Source organism: Homarus americanus, unplaced genomic scaffold, assembly GCF_018991925.1.
Source record: "Homarus americanus isolate GMGI-L3 unplaced genomic scaffold, GMGI_Hamer_2.0 scaffold33468, whole genome shotgun sequence".
NCBI lineage: Eukaryota > Metazoa > Arthropoda > Malacostraca > Decapoda > Nephropidae > Homarus > Homarus americanus.
The window spans coordinates 7,517,301-7,537,213 of record NW_024714177.1 but is presented as its reverse complement, the minus strand read 5'-3'; the positions used below and the strand labels follow the sequence as shown (position 1 = coordinate 7,537,213).

General features: G+C 40.0%; 1 protein-coding gene across 1 annotated transcript in view; it reads right to left on the bottom strand.

The window, feature by feature from the left end:
• LOC121877671 (E3 ubiquitin-protein ligase lubel-like) overlaps positions 1 to 9,320 on the bottom strand; it is a 33,195-nt gene extending 23,875 nt beyond the window's left edge. Inside the window, exon 1 of the mRNA XM_042383494.1 lies at positions 8,836 to 9,320. The gene's annotated coding sequence lies outside the window, so the exon portion shown is untranslated. The remainder of the gene's footprint in view (positions 1 to 8,835) is intronic.
• Positions 9,321 to 19,913: the final 10,593 nt, after the last annotated feature.

Here is a 19,913-nt window from a genome sequence, read left to right as displayed (position 1 = left end):
GTCAATGGAAAATTTTGATAAGGTAAAGCTGTAGATTTAGAGGAGGAGCACCATAAGTATAGGCTACCAGGGCAACGTACTGATAGGAAGTGAAGTAAAATAAATAATGTAATTACTGTACAGATTATATAGCGTATTTATTATTAAAAAAAAACAAGAACTAATCCATTTAGACGTTTAATCCCCCCAAACCAAATAATAAGCTCCATCCACGCTACCATAAAATCAGTTACGCTATTACAGCACAATACAGTATCAAAAACGAGCTAAAATTCGGAATACAAAAATATTCATAGGATGGGGAGGGAAATTAGAGAGAATGGGAAGCAGGGTGTGGGGTGGGAGACTGGTAGTAGGGTTTATAAGTTAGATCATAACAGGCGGGGAAGGTATTAATAATGTAAACCAGAGAGAGAGAGAGAGAGAGAGAGAGAGAGAGAGAGAGAGAGAGAGAGAGAGTTGCTAGGGTGCGCTGCATGGCAGTGCTGGTCGGTTCATCACAGGGTGTTCACCTTTAGTTATACAGAGCATCCCTTTGCCAGTGAGGAACTGTTTTGTGCAACGGCACTGTGTGTACCGGGTATATTTAATACTAAATAATATTCAAGTTAAATCTACACACACACACAATATATATATATATATATATATATATATATATATATATATATATATATATATATATATATATATATATATATATATGTGTGTGTGTGTGTGTGTGTGTGTGTGTGTGTGTGTCTATTACGTGGCCCTTGGAACTCCACTTGTTTCTCTTCTTCCCTTATTCAGGTAAAATCAATTAAAAAAAATGTCCAAGAAAGAGTATTGTGGAAGCGTCACTGTGCTCATGTGGCAGTCGCAGCCTATAGCATCCAAACAATAGCAGCAGTGAGAAAATACCACTATGGTGCCTGTATTTTAACGGCCGGGAATACAATAATAAAAAAACGGTTTATTGAAAAGAACAGCAGTCAGAAGCTGAAAATATATGACAAAACTTACTTACAGTAATAGGTATAGTGAGTGACATTGGGGAATGGAATGTTTAACAAAAGCTTTCAATACAAACTGGAGACATGGAATTAACATACACGTTATATATGAATCACTGACGATTTGTTGTAGAGGAAACACGTTGTTCTGGGCGAGGGGGTGTGGGGGAAACCCGCTGGAGGAGTGGCCTACATTGTGAACACTGTCCACGATAACCAGTTTCCACTGTCCACTTCACTGTCTCAGCACCATGTTTATTCACTGTTATTGATTTCCGTTCTTTTCAAATTGAAATTGACACTTTTGTAAAAGTGATGAATTGATCAATAATTTTTGCACTGACTTTCTGGCTGAATGCCATGAGGGACGTTTCATCACAAGCTTGGCAGACGGTAATTGTGTTTTCTATTAACAACGTGAATGTGCGTACATGTGTATGACCTTTATAAGTGAACGTGTTTATACTGTAAGTTGTAGGGTAATATAAAAGACGAACATAGTGGTCGTGAAAGTGTTAAGAGCTGGAAGGAAGGCGGGTGACAATAGAGGGTCCATTGGCACGCCCCAGTCGTAATATGGCTTCACGTTCTCCCACTCTCCTTCTATCTCCCTAGAGTGAAATCCAAATGGCAGGAAGTTAGGCGACTGGCGCACACGAGTTACTGCGGCACAAACAACAGTCCAGTAACTTGCCGCAGAATTTGCATGTCTCTCGGTCTCATTGGTCCAGATTACGGCGAAGCTGACAGTGGCTCCGATGTTTAGCCCATCTCCGTTTTTCATTACAGAGCAGATAATAACTTCCCTCAACGGCTAGCAAAACAAACCCACCACGCTACATCCATGAATCATTATATAAAAAAAATCGATTATAACATATTCACAAAATCTTATTGGATACACACAACAGATAAGATAAACTAAGACCACCAATAAACGTAGTTGAGTGATCTATATCTTATCAATACCTAGCGACACCTCAGCCATTATTATAATTTGGTTTCCATTATCTGATGGAGGAGTGTAAGATTCCAATTAATGGTGAATTTAAAAACATAACAATAAGAGTATTAACGAATTACCTAAATTTACTTTAAATGTGATTAGAATGTGTTAAACACCCGTGCAGCATGTGACGAAAGACGTAACTAATTGTATTGGTTCTGTTTCTCTCCAGAACCAATAAATTCGATTCGTGTTCGTACACTACAGTAAACCTCCCACCGTTAAATAGACTTCATCTCATATCCAACATTTTGTTTCGTTAATCAATGTAATCATTCGTGAGTTAAATATCTGACATCTCTTATAGACTTATACGATTACAAAAAAAAAAAATAACGTAAATGAAATGTTGTAATAAGCGATAAAAAATCAATTTCCATTATATATTTATTCGTAGATCTACTAGTGGATTACGGCAGTCAGAGTAAATAGCTTCATCAGATGCAGTATATCAGAAAGGTGGGTGGACAAAATCCCCTATGAGTCAGACGCCGCCCTACCGTTTGGGAGGGAATCCCCCTACACCTCATGTGGGTATTGATCTTCCTTGGTAAACGGCGGCTTGGCGTACTATATTTGTGTATATATTCGTATTTGTAAACGCAGAAAGACCATGAAAATTGATATATATGTAATTTACAACTGATCTTTAAGGAAAATACATGCTGCCAATCTTGGACGTGGCTGGGAATCACGTCAACTTCGCCTACAAATTGAAAACAAAGACCCACGAAAATCAAGAATGTTTCCACTCGTAAAGTATATTGTAGGGAAACGAATGCATGACTGGCTCTAAACAATTTCAAGTCCATATTATCCAAGACACTTGAAACAGTTCTGTCCAGTTACGCGAGATGTGCAACTTTCGTGAGATGATCAGCGTCTCCATCGCAACACATAGCTGGATGAGTCACTTGTAAAACTGCCGTGTGAGGCAGATGGACAACCCACCACTCAGAAAACTCGCCTTGTATTCCCCCCCTCCCTCATTAACGTTGCCTCGCATCCTCCATTTTCTTTTTATCACTCAAAGTTTTCCTTCGGTAAAAATACAGGTACAAGACTTGAAAATTTATAAAAACTCCTTCTTAATAATAGAAAGTACATGATACGTGACATAGTATATATGAGAAACTAATTACAAAAACTCAATGATGATAATTATGCACAGTTTTGGATACTATCAGTGATAATATCATATTAACAACGATGAGTGGCATCTTCACTGTCCGCCAGTGAATTCAAGATGTTACAAATATTCATAGAGCATACAAACTACTTCAGCAAAGCTCATGTCTTTTTCCAAATTATGGTATGAACTATGATTCTGGTAAGGTATATCAAGTATATAAATTTAAACAAAACTTCACAGTCTACATAGAAATGACCAGAAATATATACTATGTAATCAACATACCAAACTACTTTTTTAAAGGACATAACAGGAGACAATTTAAATCAATGTGGTACTTTTACAGGTTAGAGCGATGACCTTGTCTTTCCTCGTTGGGCATTACCATCTCTCAACCCCCATTCCCTATAGTGGTGACCCCCTCAGCAGGTGGTCACGTGGGTTGAGTGAACGGCTGTAACTACAGCATGAACTTCTGCTTTAAGGACTCAGCACGTTACTAGGGTTTAACAGAATCCTTAGTTGGCCTAACTTTCGGCTAGAAACTGTGATGAGACGAATTAGTTAAGGTTGATACCGTATTAAATTCTTTAGATTATTATTTTTAGTTGTAAAGAATTTGAACTGCATTTTTAAATTCTCATATAGCTACAGTACACGTTTATTACACGTATGTCCCAATCGGTAACTTTCTGAAACAAAATTTTGACTTGTAACTATGCAAAAATAACCTTGCCTTGCAGTCATATACGTGTTCTTAAATTTATCGTTTTCATGGACAGTATCAACAATATAAATGAGAATGGGACTGAAGTTGACCTTAATATTACAGTGTAGGTTCTGGGTCTTCCTTAGGTTATTGACGGGTTTACTTCCATTTGTATACCTAACTACAGTCTTCTTTCAGTTATTTACGAGCTTAACTTTCGCTACATGTCTAGGGGCTTCCCTGGATTATCTATTAGCCTTCTTACCTTCCGCACTAAAGCCCTGGTTCTTCTCACTGAATTTACAGAGTTGCAGTCGGTTACAAATCTAGTAATTCAACACAATGTTAAAGTTTTTATTGTGCTGTAAATTACCATGATAATGCGACCTACACGTCAACATATTTCATTAACTAGTACTGGACATATTAATTTCACTGCCTAGGATTGAGTAAAAAGATTCAGGTCAAATTTCTTTCAAATTCAGTGTCTTACTCCACTCTGGCTGTCACATCCGGAGTGGAGCACGTTTCTTCCTTTGTTCTGCTGTTGCAAATACCTACCTAGTATCCAGTAAATCTTCCGTTACAGCTATGTCTGACCCGTGTTGCTATCACTAACAGCCTAGTAGAGTAACTAGTTGAAGGTATTACCGCGCACTCAGAGTAAACGTTTTAGAGCTTGATCTGGGACGGGAGGAGACAGGGGGGAGGGGGAATGATATATGGTGAGACGAAGAGGGACTGTAAATGGGGCAGAAAGAAAACTAGGGTGAGAAGTTACCAAAGATAGCCAGGGATCTATGTTAATATACAAGAGCAGCTGCCCAACCCCCATTTGACAACGTATCACACAAACAAGGTCAGATTTATTCACCCCCACCCCCCCCCACTAACACATCCTGTTGAGGTTTTAAGGTCAAATTCATCAGCCTTTGCCACGAAAGATAATTGTTTGATATAATGTATTTCATTTAGTTATGGTTATACTGTAAAATAATATAATTGGATAAATGTTATATCATAGTAGTATTCGTTACCACCCATAAAGTGTAGCGCCATATAATGTTTAATGTTTATTCTTCTACCTTGAGCTAACATTCTGATATACTTCTAACGCTACGGCTTACTTCCTATTGCTCTTTCATGTACGACTAAATCACCATATGGCGCAGTACCAATATGACGTCATCATAAAGAATAAGCAGTTACCAATGCACCTATTCAACCAATGTTGCCATCTTCCAAATCAAATTATTTTATCATGACAACATTTAACTTGGAATCAATAGAGAGACAGGACAAGTAAGAGTACCTGTAGTTGACATTTAGTCCTCCAGCACGAAAAATAAATACCATAGTCCACTAAAAAAGCAAATGAGACGCACCATTTAAACTCTTGCGTGGGTGTCCGTGATGAAACACAACAGGGAACTTTTCCCTCCCCACAACCTGTGCACGTGAACACCACGTCCTCGCTCAAGGTCGCCTTACTAGTGGCTTACAAAATGTTGGGACAATTTTTAAACGCTACACGCTTGCTATCTCACATTTATTTGTAGTACATGACCGAACAAGCACTAGCACCCCGGTGCTAGTTCTTCCAAAAGTTCTGGTTTATTTTCCTTTTTTCATTGCTGTTTATATTTCCACCCTTGGTGTGTACTACATGTTGAATATGTCCATAGTGAAACCCCGATCTAACAATACCTCGTGTTTTGTATACAATGTGTGGCGTGTTCTGGGTACCTAAAATGTTAACATTAATAACAAAACCCTAATATGGAAAACAGCTAAATTATTTGTACATAATGAATAGCTTAAAAACTTAAAATGTTTTCTGAATAATGTTAGTACTGTACAGTAGATATATTTTGAAACATCTGACCACACCGCGTCCCTTCCCAGAATGGCCATGAAGGTTTCCTGTACAATATATTTCGTTTGTTACCAACATGCTCTTGCCTAAGTTCAGGGGGGCTCTTAAATCTGAAGCACACTAGGTTCTAAAAGTACGGTACCTTGAATCTTGTGTTCTTGATTTTTTTTTTGTAGACTGCAAATGCCAGGGTTATTAATTAACCACTCTAAACGTTCTCGGGCTGTTTTAACCAATCCTCCATGGTTTTGTATCTCTCTGGGGACCCAGTTTTAATTTCATTCATCCATCTCAGTCTGCCATTCCTTATTCCCTGGCCCTCCTACCCTCAACTTTGCCAACTAATATTTCTGTTATTATTTCTTCATCCCTAATTATATGACCAAAGTATCCCATTTTTATTTTTACTAATCTTAGTTGTACTTCTTCATTTGTTTTCTTGTCAGTGTAGCTTATTCGTAGCATTCGCTTATTACACATTTCAAAGGCCTGCAACCTCTTTCTAATGTCTGTACTGGAGCTGTACAGTATAAACCGTTCTCAAGTTTATGATATCCCAATTCAACTTCTCCAAAAGGTGTACCTTTGAGTTTTACTTTTAGATTTAAATTGACAAGTATATTGCCTCTCATTTTCAACAATTCGATATTGGTGCATTCAGTACATTAATTTTCCTGGAACAAAATATTTTTTTTTTGGTGATCAAGAAGAAAACATCACGAATATAGCAGAACTGATATATATATATATATATATATATATGCTGATAACCACAAGGAAAGAAGAAAACACGAAGTTCCCAAGCGCTTTCGTGTAATTCACATCTTCAGGGGTGAGTACAGACTAGTCTGTACTCACCCCTGATACCTACAGTGATTTACTTGCATATATATATATATATATATATATATATATATATATATATATATATATATATATATATATATATATATATATTACAGCACCAACCATGACCACATGCCAAGAGAGACGAAGAATCGACGTTATCTCCAAGTCCGGAAGTCACTTCCTTTTCATATCAAAGGTCCACTTTATCTTAGTGTTGTAAACAAGAGAATAAAAGTCACGGTGACAACAGCTGAATCAGACCATGCTGGCACGTGACAACAGCTGAATCAGACCATGCTGGCACGTGACAACAACTGCATCAGACCATGATGACACGTGACAACAGCTGAATCAGACCATGCTGGCACGTGACAACCGCTGCATCAAATCATGCTGGGACGTGACAACAGCTGAATCAGACCATGTTGGCACGTGACAACAGCTGAGTCAGACCATGCTGGCACGTGACAACAGCTGCATCAAATCATGCTGGGACGTGACAACATCAGCTGATGACACGTGACAACAGAATCAGACCATGCTGGCACGTGACAACCGTGCAACAACCTCATGCACGTGACAGACGTGACAACAGCTGAATCAGACCATGTTGGCACGTGACAACAGCTGAGTGAATCAGACCATGCTGGCACGTGACAACAGCTGAATCAGACCATGCTGGCACGTGACAACAACTGCATCAGACCATGATGACACGTGACAACAGCTGAATCAGACCATGCTGGCACGTGACAACAGCTGCATCAAATCATGCTGGGACGTGACAACAGCTGAATCAGACCACTGTGGCACGAGACAACAGCTGCATCAAACCATGCTGGCTCGTGACAACTGCTGCATGAAACCATGCTGACACGTGACAACAGCTGTATCAAACCATGCTGGCACGTGACAACAGCTGAATGAGGCCACGCTGATACGTAACAACAGCTGCATCAAACCATGCTGGCACGTGACAACAGCTGCATCAAACCATGCTGGCACGTGACAACAGCTGCATCAAACCATGCTGCCACGTGACAACAGCTGCATCAAACCATGTTGACACGTGACAGCTGCATCCGAACATATTGCCGAGTGAAGTTGGACATGCTGCACTATACAGGTAGTACGGTGATATATATATATATATATATATATATATATATATATATATATATATATATATATATATATATATATATATATATATATATTATTATTATCTCATTTCCCGAGACAACTCCCACATGGTAAATCCAAACCCAGTGAGGACACCACCAGAAGAGGGTACATGCACTGCGAACGAGCTTGGTGGACGATGCAGCTTGGCTGGCCAGGTGTATGTGCCTGGCCGGGGGAGCCTTGAGCAACCTCTGGATGCCGGCCACGATCATTTGGTGTTCACATGTCCAGACAGTGCCGCAGCCAAGCTGGGCTTACCCATCTAAGTTTACCCAAAATTTTTACAAGCCCTCCCTTAGGTACTGGTTAATGCACAATAAATGTCAAGTCATATGGGTATCTATAGATGAAGTGCCACAATCACTCATTCATTTGTTCAAAATCAGCTTCGTAAATTATTATATTTTACATATTACATCTTCCCAGCGCCAAAGAATTTTTCCGTAATTTAACCATGACAAAGTTGCTCTACTATAAACACTGCATTAAAAAAACGACCTTATATAAACAAAAACCCAATCGTAAATCACGTAATATCGTTATTTACGTATCAATACATATACATTAAACAGTGATGGTGCCTTTTAAGACATCCTTGGGCCGGCTGGCACGTGCCCCCAGAGTCCCTAGCGCGGAATACCAGCTGCTGTGCACGTGATCACCTGCCACCCGAAGGTAAACACACCCCCAAGCTCATTTGTTTGTTAGGGAGCAACAGCTCCGCGCAGTTCTTGCCGCAGGGTTCTAAGTAAGATTCGGGGAGATTTACATAACACTATTAGTGACATTTTACTTTAATAACATATAAATGTAAATCTTTTGCGAGATCATTAAAGTTTATGTCGGATATACAATAGGGGAATGTTTGACAATTGGTAGGTCTCATTCAAATTTGAATCGAGAAAACAAGGCGAATTCAACTCTTGTTCTTGTGAGTCGTTTTATTTGCACTTCAATCGCCATATCCAAGAAACAGAGCAAAACAATTGAGCAACTTTTTCTTAATCCACCAAGAGGATATACACTGTGTACTTACTGTACTCATAACTTGTTCTACAGCCAATAATTTGTACAATGACTTACCTCCATACTGAAGGTGTAACCCTGTAGGGCTTCCTTTTGGGCGTTGACTCAACTAGACAAAGATCTTGGTCACGATGTAGAGTCCTCAACAACAACAACCTGTTGCTATTGTTCCTGCACTTACAAGTGGACCAGCCAGCAACTTGACTAATTTCTCTTCAGAGGTGCAGATTCTTCTTATATACGATGATGCTGATTGGTTACCAACGAACAGTTGATATTCGGTTTAAAGTTCAATTAAAAACTTCGATCATGTTAGAAAACACATTTAATTCCGACGTACAGGTTTCTAAGCATTAACTTTTCGAAGGATTATATACCACTCTGGTATACTGTACAGGTATCATTAACTAGACCAAAACCTGCTTCGAGGTATGAGTTCCAACTGTCTTTAAATCAGCAGACAGAGTTGTGTTATTGCGAGGTGTCGGTTTGGTACCCGTCCTCTCACTTTAAGAGCTGGCGGCTGACTGAGGTTTACTGTGAGTCTGTGACTGAGGGAAGTGTGGGGAACACGTGTGGCGCGAGGACGGCTAATAAGACCGATGTGCGTTTGTTATAATAAGTTAGCTGCCAACTGTAACTACTGCTCTTATTCCTCTTTTCAGCTCTCTCACTGTATATACGCGGAAGACATTAACATTGTTGTAATAGAGAGAGGCAATTACTTCAACATAAAACAAGTATTCATTCATATATGGCTTGCGTAACCTGAATACTCGACAAGTTTGGCGCCACCCGATTAACTCTGAAGTTATACAAAAAGTTACCTAGTATGCTATGAACCATTTTGCCTGCTTTATAGCATTTATTTGTTGCGACTAACATTCGTGATCCAGATAAACAATGTATGTCTGCCTTCATTGCCATATACTGCACCAAGCCACGTCCTTGGTCTTTGACGCCTTCACATATAAGAATAAAAATTAACAGATCATTTACCTACATTAACACTCCATGGATGGATACACTGATATCATTTTAAATATGAATAATTAATATAAAAATATCGTGACATCTCTACTGTTTCCCCACTCCGCCTTGCCACTGAGAAATCTCGTCAGCTGCGGGTAGATTTTTATTTACTTTTTGTCTTTTTGCTTTGTATACAAATTTGAATACTCCATGGTAATGAGGAAGGGGTTTGTTGTCTCCTACCTAATACATTATCCTTGGGGTAATTATTTGCGAGTCACTCGCAGGGCATTTATGAATAACCCCACGTCTGCCCGGAATTAGTGACATATTTGTGGGTTTGACATGTGGTCATAACATTGACACTGGCTCAACCCCGCTATAATTCAGACACCCCTCTTCTCCCCGTCACTAGTCACTGTAGCCAAGGGAAGTTAAGTAAAGCAACCCTGACATAACCAATTAGTTACCTCACTTGTCCAATTCAAAACGGACATCAATTTATAAAGTCATAAAATTCGACTTGGAAAGGCTCTGAAACCTGAGGACTGAGGCATTTCTTAGAACTTCAAGCGAAAACAAAACGGGATATCTTTAGTCGTAAATAAAAGGGAATGCACCATATTTATTAGAAATCACGAGAGAATACTACGAGAAACATTATCTAACATCACAGTGTGGCGGAATGTCTGTCAGTTCTTTATGAAGTGTCTAATACTCCAACAATACCACATGACATTGAAAAGTTGGCCTAAGATACTCCTCTCTAAACTCTTCTGCAAGTCTGGCTAGATGACATCATGGCATGAATTTGAGCTGACTAACGAAACTCATTTGTATCCTGATCACAAGCAAAACAATCGAATAACGGAAAATTTTACCCGTCAGCCTAAATCTGTGCTGTGGTGCAATTGGAGGGAAGAAATAGACATTTCTCTGAAACCAAAAGAGCAAAAACACAAGAGGTTGTTGGTACCTGAGGACGAACACGGATAGTCTTTTCTAGTGACTCACGAAGGGCCTTTGGCAATATGGGTGACAGGATATGGACGGCTTCATCTACGGGTTCTTCCATTATTTCTCCCTAAATGGAGACATGAAAACGCATGTAATTGGTTCACTTCACTTATGGCTATAAGTTGCTTGCCAAAATGATGAAAATATTTTGCAAATGAATTCGTAAAAATACTGCGCGTGGTCAGTATCAGTCCGTAAATGGTGGCTTGGTGGCTGGGTTGAGCCGAGCCAGAAGAAGAGACGAGCAAAAAGTTGTACACCTTGTAGGTGTTGTGCGATGTGTGAGGTGGCTTGGTGGGGTGTTGTTGATGGTACTTTTAACATTTATGCGAGGTTTCTTCATAATGTTTTGAAGCTTTCACTCTTTTGTAAGTGGTAAAAATCCTCGCTAGGGCCTTCTACCCGAGTGTGTAGTGGCTACCGGAGTGATGAGGCCAAACCCTACTACAAAGTTTGCCATGGAACAATGACCCTCGGAGAGATTTTTTTTTCTCATTTATTTGGCACTCCCCTACATCCTTGTGTAAGGTGAAGCGCAGAAGCGTTTACAGCGCCCAACAGGGAAGCATGCTAAGTTCATGCTTGCCTTTATGTCTCATGAGTCAAGGGCATAGAAGCCTGAAGAGTCAATGGTTTATGTCTAAGCAAGTTATTGGAAGCTCCAACAACTTGTCCCTGAATACGAATTCGCAACTTTCGATTTACAGAGAATGAAAAGTGAAAGTGGGTCTCAGCCATAACTGCCCTTTTTACATAGGCTTGTTACGTAAAATTATAATATCTTGTTTCAATAAGTTCTATTATCTTGTTTGGTTTAGTTCTAATATCTTGCTGCCACCAATGGAAACATGTACAGTATCTGTGCAATAGGGGGGGGGGGATTATTTCTGAACGAAGGCGCGAATATCCCAGAGAGTTTATTTGACTGTGTCCACGTACAGTACAACACATCTGAGTTATTGTGGTATATATAAAGCATTTATTTTCCACGTGAACAAATAGTCAAGAGAATTAACAGAGTAAGTCATAGTTTGAGTCTTCATGTGATGGTAGAGAGAGGGGAAAAAAGGCCTCTGGGGAGGAAAAGAAAATCAATTGAATCACCTGAACATTAGCTCCTCCCCTAGTTTATTTTACCTGATGACTATATACTCCCTAACGCTACCTGGAGAGTTGGGTTAGGTTAGGATAAGTTAGATTAGATTAGGTTATGTTAGGATAGGATAGGTTATGTTAGGTTAAGTTTGGTTAGGTTAGGTTAGGATGTTAGGTTAGGTTAGGTAAGATTAGCTTAGGTTAGGATATATTAGGATACTTTAAGTTACGTTAGGATATGTTAGGTTAGATTAGGTTAAGTTAGGTTAGGTTAGATTAATTTAGGTTACAATGGTTAATTTTAAGGTGAAGTAAACTAGGAGCTAATCTTCAAGTGAGCCAATAATTAATTATGATGACAACCATTCCTCGCTTTGGAGTTGCTATATTATAAAGGAACTGTTCAATAATATTCAGGCGAGGGAGGGAGATGTCTAGCCACCCAGTTGTTTATGTAGGAGAGGTCAGTGAGTGGTGGGTGGGGACACAACCACCGTCACCTATGACATTATATATATATACAAGATGGTTTTTAAGATATGGCCATGGCGACTTACATAAGGTGGTGGGCGAGGAGGCGATGGTGGGTGGTGGATGGGTGGAGGTGGGTGGTGGAGAAGTGACAGTGAGTGGTGGAGCCATATTTGGTAGTAGTGGACATAAAATGGGTGTGGAAACGCGAAAGAAGGTGATGGTGGAGGGGCAGAGGTGGGTGGTGGAGGGGTAGAGGTGGGTGGTGGAGGGGGTTGGTGATGGAGGGGGTAGGGGTGGGTGGTGGAGGGTAGAGATGGGTGGTGGAGGGATACAGGAGGGTGGTGGAGGGTAGAGATTGGTGGTGGAGGGTGGGGTGGGTGGTGGAGGGGTAGAGATGGGTGGTGGAGGGGATACAGGAGGGTGGTGGAGGGTAGGGGTTGGTGGTGGAGGGGGCAGAGGTGGGTGGTGGAGGGAGTGGGGTGGGTGGTGGAGGGTAGGGGTTGGTGGTGGAGGGTAGAGATGGGTGGTGGAGAGATACAGGAGGGTGGTGGAGGGGTAGAGGTGGGTGGTGGAGGGGTAGAGGTTGGTGGTGGAGGGATACAGGTGGGTGGTGAAGGGGTAGTGGCGGGTGGTGGAGGGTTTGAGATTGGTGGTGGATTGGTGGAGGTGGGTGGTGGAGGAGGAGAGGTAGGTTGTGGAAGGGTGGAGGTGGGTGGGGTGGAGGTGACAGGTGAGTGAGGTAATAGGTATTGTAATGGTCATACTAATCAAGCAGTTCACCTGAGCCAACAAGGAACCACTGAGTACTGATGGTCACTCGCTTACCCAACAGTTACCGAGGTCAACCACTCCATGACGTGTCTTAAGAATATATTGACGTATTGTACAGTACATGTAAGTTTATTTTTGTTTAGTTATTTCTAAGAAGTCTAAGGTGTTGGGAATTACATATCTCTCTCTTGCTGTATCGCTGCAAAGAATGATAGGTATTAACACTCATGATTAACAGACACGCACATAAACACATAATATAAGCAGATATATGGATAGATGAATCAAATTAAGGTGTTCGAGGGGGTTGATGGGTAAGAAACACCCGAGACAAAATTGTGTAAGTAAGAATTGGAAAGAACGCAACTTGGTAATAATGGTGTTAGTGTTCTAATGTATTACAGAGCTTGGACAATAGTAAGATCTTTAAGTATATATTCAAACTTAGATTCTGCACTAGACATTAACAGTTAACAATTGAGAAAGAAACATTTTTCTGGTTGGTATGGTAAGTAAGTGAGTTTGGTTGGTGTAGTCTGCTGCCAGTGCTGGGAATTCCTAAGACAACGAGACCTCATTTGTTTCTTCTTTGTTTATATTGATTCACTTTGAAGCAGTTTTAGCGATCGTTTTTGTCGTGTGTAGCAGCAGTTAGCCCCTTAAATATAACCGGGGTCCTTCAATTATATGGCTATTGTCGACTTTTCCATATGCACACACGCGAGTTGAGACACCTAATTTAGAGGTGTGAGGTGGCAAGAGGAAGAGGCACAGTGAGATAGCTTCGTCAGCGTGTTGGCACCGTTCAGTGTTTACGTCTGAAACCACTTCCCTGGGCACAATCTATCCAACCAATATTTATAGTCACACATACTACGTGTAGGGTCACCAAGTGCATGTGTCGTAGTAGTGTAACACACACACACACACACACACGTCACTAGACTCCCTATAGAAACTATAATACCATTGCTTATATAATTCATGTTGTTTATGTGTGTCTAAAACATACATTCCAGTGTGACACTTCGCCGACACCCACACCGAGGTATATAGAGGGTTCCCACCCTTCAAAAATTAAAATCATCTTATTCAATCAATCAGAGTACTGTCCTCATATCTGAGGGCTGGCGATCACAGTCCTCCACTCTAAACGTTCTTAGGCTGTTTTAACTAATCCTCCAAGGTTTTGTATCTCTCTGGGGACCCAATTTCTGCTTTCTCCTGGCCCTCCTACCCTCAACTTTGCCCGTTAATATTTCTGTTATTATTCCTGCATTCCTAATTATATGACCAAAGTATCTCATTTTTATTTTTCTGTCGATTGAAGCGTGAAATACTTCGTATATTGTAATCTTTAGTTTGACATGGTGGTATTTTTCTGCGTTTTTTTAGTTTAACAAATTGATTGACAAAGCTTAGAGTACAGTTTGCCTATTCTGAGTAATTCAGTCAGGTCTTGACATTGAGGGTGGTATCACTTCTCACTGCCCCGTAGGACAGAGGTTCATACACAAAGGAATAGATCTTATTCATTAACAGTATATGTAGGTCAGATTCATGTGGGTTGATGTCGCTGTTCACTGCCATGCAGGACAGTGGTTCATATACATGTTCTAATTGAAGACTAATCAGTGTGGGCTAGCAAATTTTGGATAAACTGCAAGAATGTCCCCAAGCACCCCTGATTCAATGTAGTAATTACAAAGTTCATGATTCAATAAGCCAGGTGGCCTGATGTCTTTGACAGTGTCACATTCAATAATATAGTGTTCAAGTGTATGCTTTAAACTAAAAGGTTTATCACAAAGTTTACATGCTGAGTGTTCCGGTATGGGTGCAGCGTTACTAACTTGTATCCTATCCTAATTCTGGCCACAACTATATCACAGTGAATAGTTCTGTCCTTATGCTGGCCATACCGGTACCTCACAAAATTTGTCATATTTACTAATGCTACAACTGCCAGGTCTCTCTGCATTTCTCAGTTCTTCTAGATCAGAGTTCACGATTCTGATTTGAATGTTTTAAGTACAGCATTGGACAGGCCAAGGTCGGTCACGGTCAACATTTTCTTTCTTACATGCCTCATTGGCGAGTCCATCAGCACGGTCATGATACCTAATTCCAACATGGGACGGAATCCACACAAATTCGATACGAGAGTTGTTCTCATTGGCAGTTATCACATTTCTTTTAATATCACATACAACTTTAGACATAGAACCTGACGGGCTGTTCATTGATTTCAAAGCTGCGGTTATCGTACGAAGAATTTGTCTGAATATAATTTAAAAAAAAAATGCTTGCGGCATGGACCAATTAACAACAGTCCCCGGGGAAAACTTTTGTAATTAAATATTTTCCCACCTTTTTACCCGCTTGCAGCAAATACTCTGGCACTCATACAACATTTTCCTGTTTATTTTCCATACATTAGAAAATTCGAACTTAAGCAATCGGGTATTACTCCCATGTTTTTCTCTTGTCTTTTAATTAACACATTAGATAATTATTAGATACTGTCATTCACTTTTACTACTGTTTTAATCACCATGCAATTACAATTCTCAAAATTCTAACGATGACTTTCAAAACACTGGCGTTTCTGGTTTAGTGATGAAAAAAAATTAACCACATACAAAACCGAGTGTGTGTGTGTGTGTGTGTGTGTGTGTGTCACGGCACTTGTTAATACATCGGGAGGCTACAAGGCAAAATTTCGCAAACATAATATAAAAGTCTGCAGGCGCTTCAAACTTTTTATTTTTTCCAGACGGCTGATTACATTAGAGGCGACGTAACGTTATGACTAAAACTTCTCGAGCTGGGCGACTCAGACAAATTGATTTTTGCTCCAGTTCACAACTTGCGCCAGAAAAGAAAGGTCCGTTTCACAGGACCCATTCGTGTTGGACCCGCTAGAGATTTTAGAGAAAAGTAGACTCAAGGTGCTACTCGCGACACCATACGTCCTTCACCAGTACACAGAGTTCTACCTCTCATTGTTTTTAATTGTTGATAGACAAGTGTAGTATCTAGGCTTCTTACGGGCTTCAAGGTCTTTGGCGTTGTAGTGCAGTAATAAACAGTATCATATCAACGTCACCCGCATTAAAATTTTTAGAAGTGTAGTGGTTAGGATTGTTAGTACTAAACACTTAAAAAATTACTTATTACGGAAACCAAGACCTTCATAATTCTGTTGGTCGAAACATTATAAATGTCTTTCCAGGCTATTAATTGAATTACATCATAAGTATATAGATATTAAGCTTTATATTTTTCTTGGTTATAGAACATTCCCTTTTTCCCTGTGATAAAACTTAATCTTTAAAGTGTATATATCAAAACTGTTTTCATTCAATCTATCTTCCCCCCCCCCCCAACCCTTCTCTTGAGCAGAGAAATGAACTTCTCTTACTTTTTAATTTTTGGCTACTAGTTTAACTATTAATCTTGTTATACGGACTTAAAGACATTTGATGTTGAAGCGCAGTAATGCATTATAACATTAACACACCCGTTCCTCCTCCATACACTGTATCTCCTCTACCATCAGTGCACGGGAAAGAGTCTTACCATTAAAAATACGCTGTAAACAATTAAATCAGTTCATATCCTACTGCCCCGTTATGTTAGGTAAATCTGTGTCTCGGTAAGCTAATTTGCATTTGGTTTTGGCTCCTTTACGTTAGGTGAGGCTACTGTACGCCAAGGTCTATAGAAGAGTCAACCCGCACACTGTTCGGTGGAGCTTTGCTGACGTCAGCAGGTAGACTCCCGCACTCCCTTATAAATAGAACATTTTATGGTTCTACATTCTATACTTTGTTATCTCAGTATCCGACATAGAAGATAATACTAGTAGAGTGTCTAATCTTGCACATAACTAGTTAAGGATACCAATCAGAGCAGTGGGTGATACAGAATATACCTGTATATTCAGTACCAGAGAAGGAATGTTTAAAAGAAAAACAATGCATTTTAGTTCTAGCAATGTATTTAAATAAGCGCAGCTTATATATATATATATATATATATATATATATATATATATATATATATATATATATATATATATATATATATATATATATATATAATGTAGGCGTTAGGCGACAGGAGTTGTGACATCACATCACAAGTGTTACTGCCACTGATGCCAGATTATAGGGAGGGATGGTAGTTAGGGCAGGTGATCACAGGTGCTGCCTTTGCCTGCGGGTGTGAGGTGAGGTGACAGGAGTTATGGCGTCACATGACAAGGGTTATCTTCAATGACACTTCTTTCATCAAAAGATAAAACACGTAGACGTTCATGCTCATCCATAGACTCACATTTATGGTACAACAGTTGCAGAACTGCATGCAACACCCCTGGTTCCACACTGAGCTTAGAAATTCAACAATAGAGTGTACCGACTGACGGAAAAGGAAATTTACTTTTGGCAGGCAAGTAGAGATAAGCTTTAGGGCTTAAGCTGCGAAGGGCCAGTGTTTGAAAAATAACTATTTTAGTAGTAGTAGTAGCCTTAATAAAAGCATTTTTTCTATCTGCTTAGGCAAAAAATCCCATCCTCCTCCCATTCTCTCTTTTCAATGAGAAGAGCATCTCTTCCCCTCCTTACTTCTTCAGTTGACGTTGTAGATTCTCAGTGATCAGAACTGGTCTCTCTTCCTCAGTTTCTTTCTCTGGCAGTACATCAGGTGCCCATGTACTGTACACTCAATTTCTTGCACAATCCTCTTTTGGCCTCTTCTCTCAGTACATGTCTTTGATGACAGCCGCTGACTTGTGTGCAACTATTACTGTTCCTATGACAGCAGATAGAGCACATATGAAGAGAGAGAGAGAATTATATTAATAATGTAGACATGAGGTGACAGGGGTTATGACCTCACATGACGAGTGAGCGATATGGGTTGGGTGTAAACGGAGCTGTCTAGTATGGGGCCAGTAAGGCCCTCTGAAGTTTCCTCAATTCCTTCATTCTTATATTCTTAGAGAAAGCAGAGAGAGGGGGAGAGGGAGTGGGGAGCAGGAGAGAGGGAGGAGTGCCCTGGAAACTCATTGCCAGAGGCTGACAGAATTCATTATACAACACTACCAGGGCGCAGAGGTTTATTTGCTTTTGACATTATTTACGGAATTTCTAGTGCTAAATTTGTTATAAACGTATGAAAAAAAAAAATTAAATTCATATTCAATAGTTCTCAAAATATTTTTACAGTGGACTGCAGATTCTGTCAGCCTCTGGCAGCGCTGTTCAATGCCCACTTAGCAGATCCGAGCATAGGTAGTATTAATGTTCTCTTTTCCCTTGAAGAGGTTAATCCACTGTATCTTAGTTCTTCATCTTTAACAGTTGTGGCTGCAGCCTCTCTACCCGCTGACGTCATGCGCGAGCTGAGTCGCATTTTGGGTCAGGTATGGGATGACCTCCTCTTCTATAGACCTTGCTGTACGCTAGGTTTGGCAGCCCCCATAAACGCCGTCGGTACAACACAAGATTACATACTCCAACCGTTATTTTTTTTATCATTCTTTTAAAGTGCGTCGTAATTCCGAGATTATTGGCATGAAGAGATATACGAGAAAGCACCAAGGTACGATTCAATTGTTCCCCTAACTGCAGTTAAGAAAACACAGGGTAATTTCCAAAACAGTTATTACGGGCACCATCTTTGTATCACACCCTAAAGTGTGAACCAGTTCGAGGAGTCACTCGTTAGCTCCAAGTGCAGGAAACTACCGACCTTACGAACCCTTAACTCCTTAAGTACGATGACTTAACTCATTGAGTAGAATGACAACTTGAGTACGATGACTTAACCCATTGAGTACGATAAATTAACCCACTGAGTACTAAGCTATAAGACACCGGGACAATGAGTTTAAACTTGCCGTATCTTATCGTGGAAATTGTATACAATACATTAGCAATCACTCTCAAATTATTATCAGCTTACTGTGGTCGGGCTGAATCACTGTTCAATCCCTCCCTTCTCAATAAAACCAGTTTAGATCGTATCCCACCACGTCTTTATCAGGACATTGTATCCAGAACTGCTATCTTAACTGACAGTGATGACATCGACTTGGTAGTGAGCCAGTTGGAATTTTTTTTTTTAACTGTACTGTACTAGTCTTCTCGTTCCTGTTTTCTCTCTCGGTCTACATTTCTCTCTCAATCATTATTCCTTTTTCGTTCGTTCTCTCTACCTTTCTCCTTCATCTATTTTCTTTTGATTTTTCTCAATATCAATCCTTCCCTCTCACTTCCTTTATTTTACTCCCTATAATTTCTCTATCCCGGTAACAATATCTCTCTCTCACTTACTCTACAATCACCTCTCCAACCTTATCTTCTTCGCTACTATAGCCACAGTGTCTTTGGAGGTGCCGCCCCCACCCGCCCTCGTATCCTAGCCGCTTACCAGAACGGGAAAAGTTTTTATCTATGAAGACTGAAGAAATCTCTTCTTCCTTGACTTCAAACCTTCAAACTTTTGTTCATAAAGCTTGAAACTGTTGAACTTTAGATCATTGGAGCTACAGGATGGGACCACAAATCACAAGGCTTCAAACTGCCACGTTTAAAACAGTAGGACTTCACATCGTCGAATTTACAGTGAATGAAACACAAATCATTGATATCAAATAATAGGTTTAAACATTTGGAGAAGATAAGGGGGTAGGATGACTTTACGAAGTTGAAGGATAAGAATTCCTCCTCATCTAACATAATAGGACACTAGGAACCCCCATCCACACAAAGCTTGAGCTGGTCTTGCTTGTACCT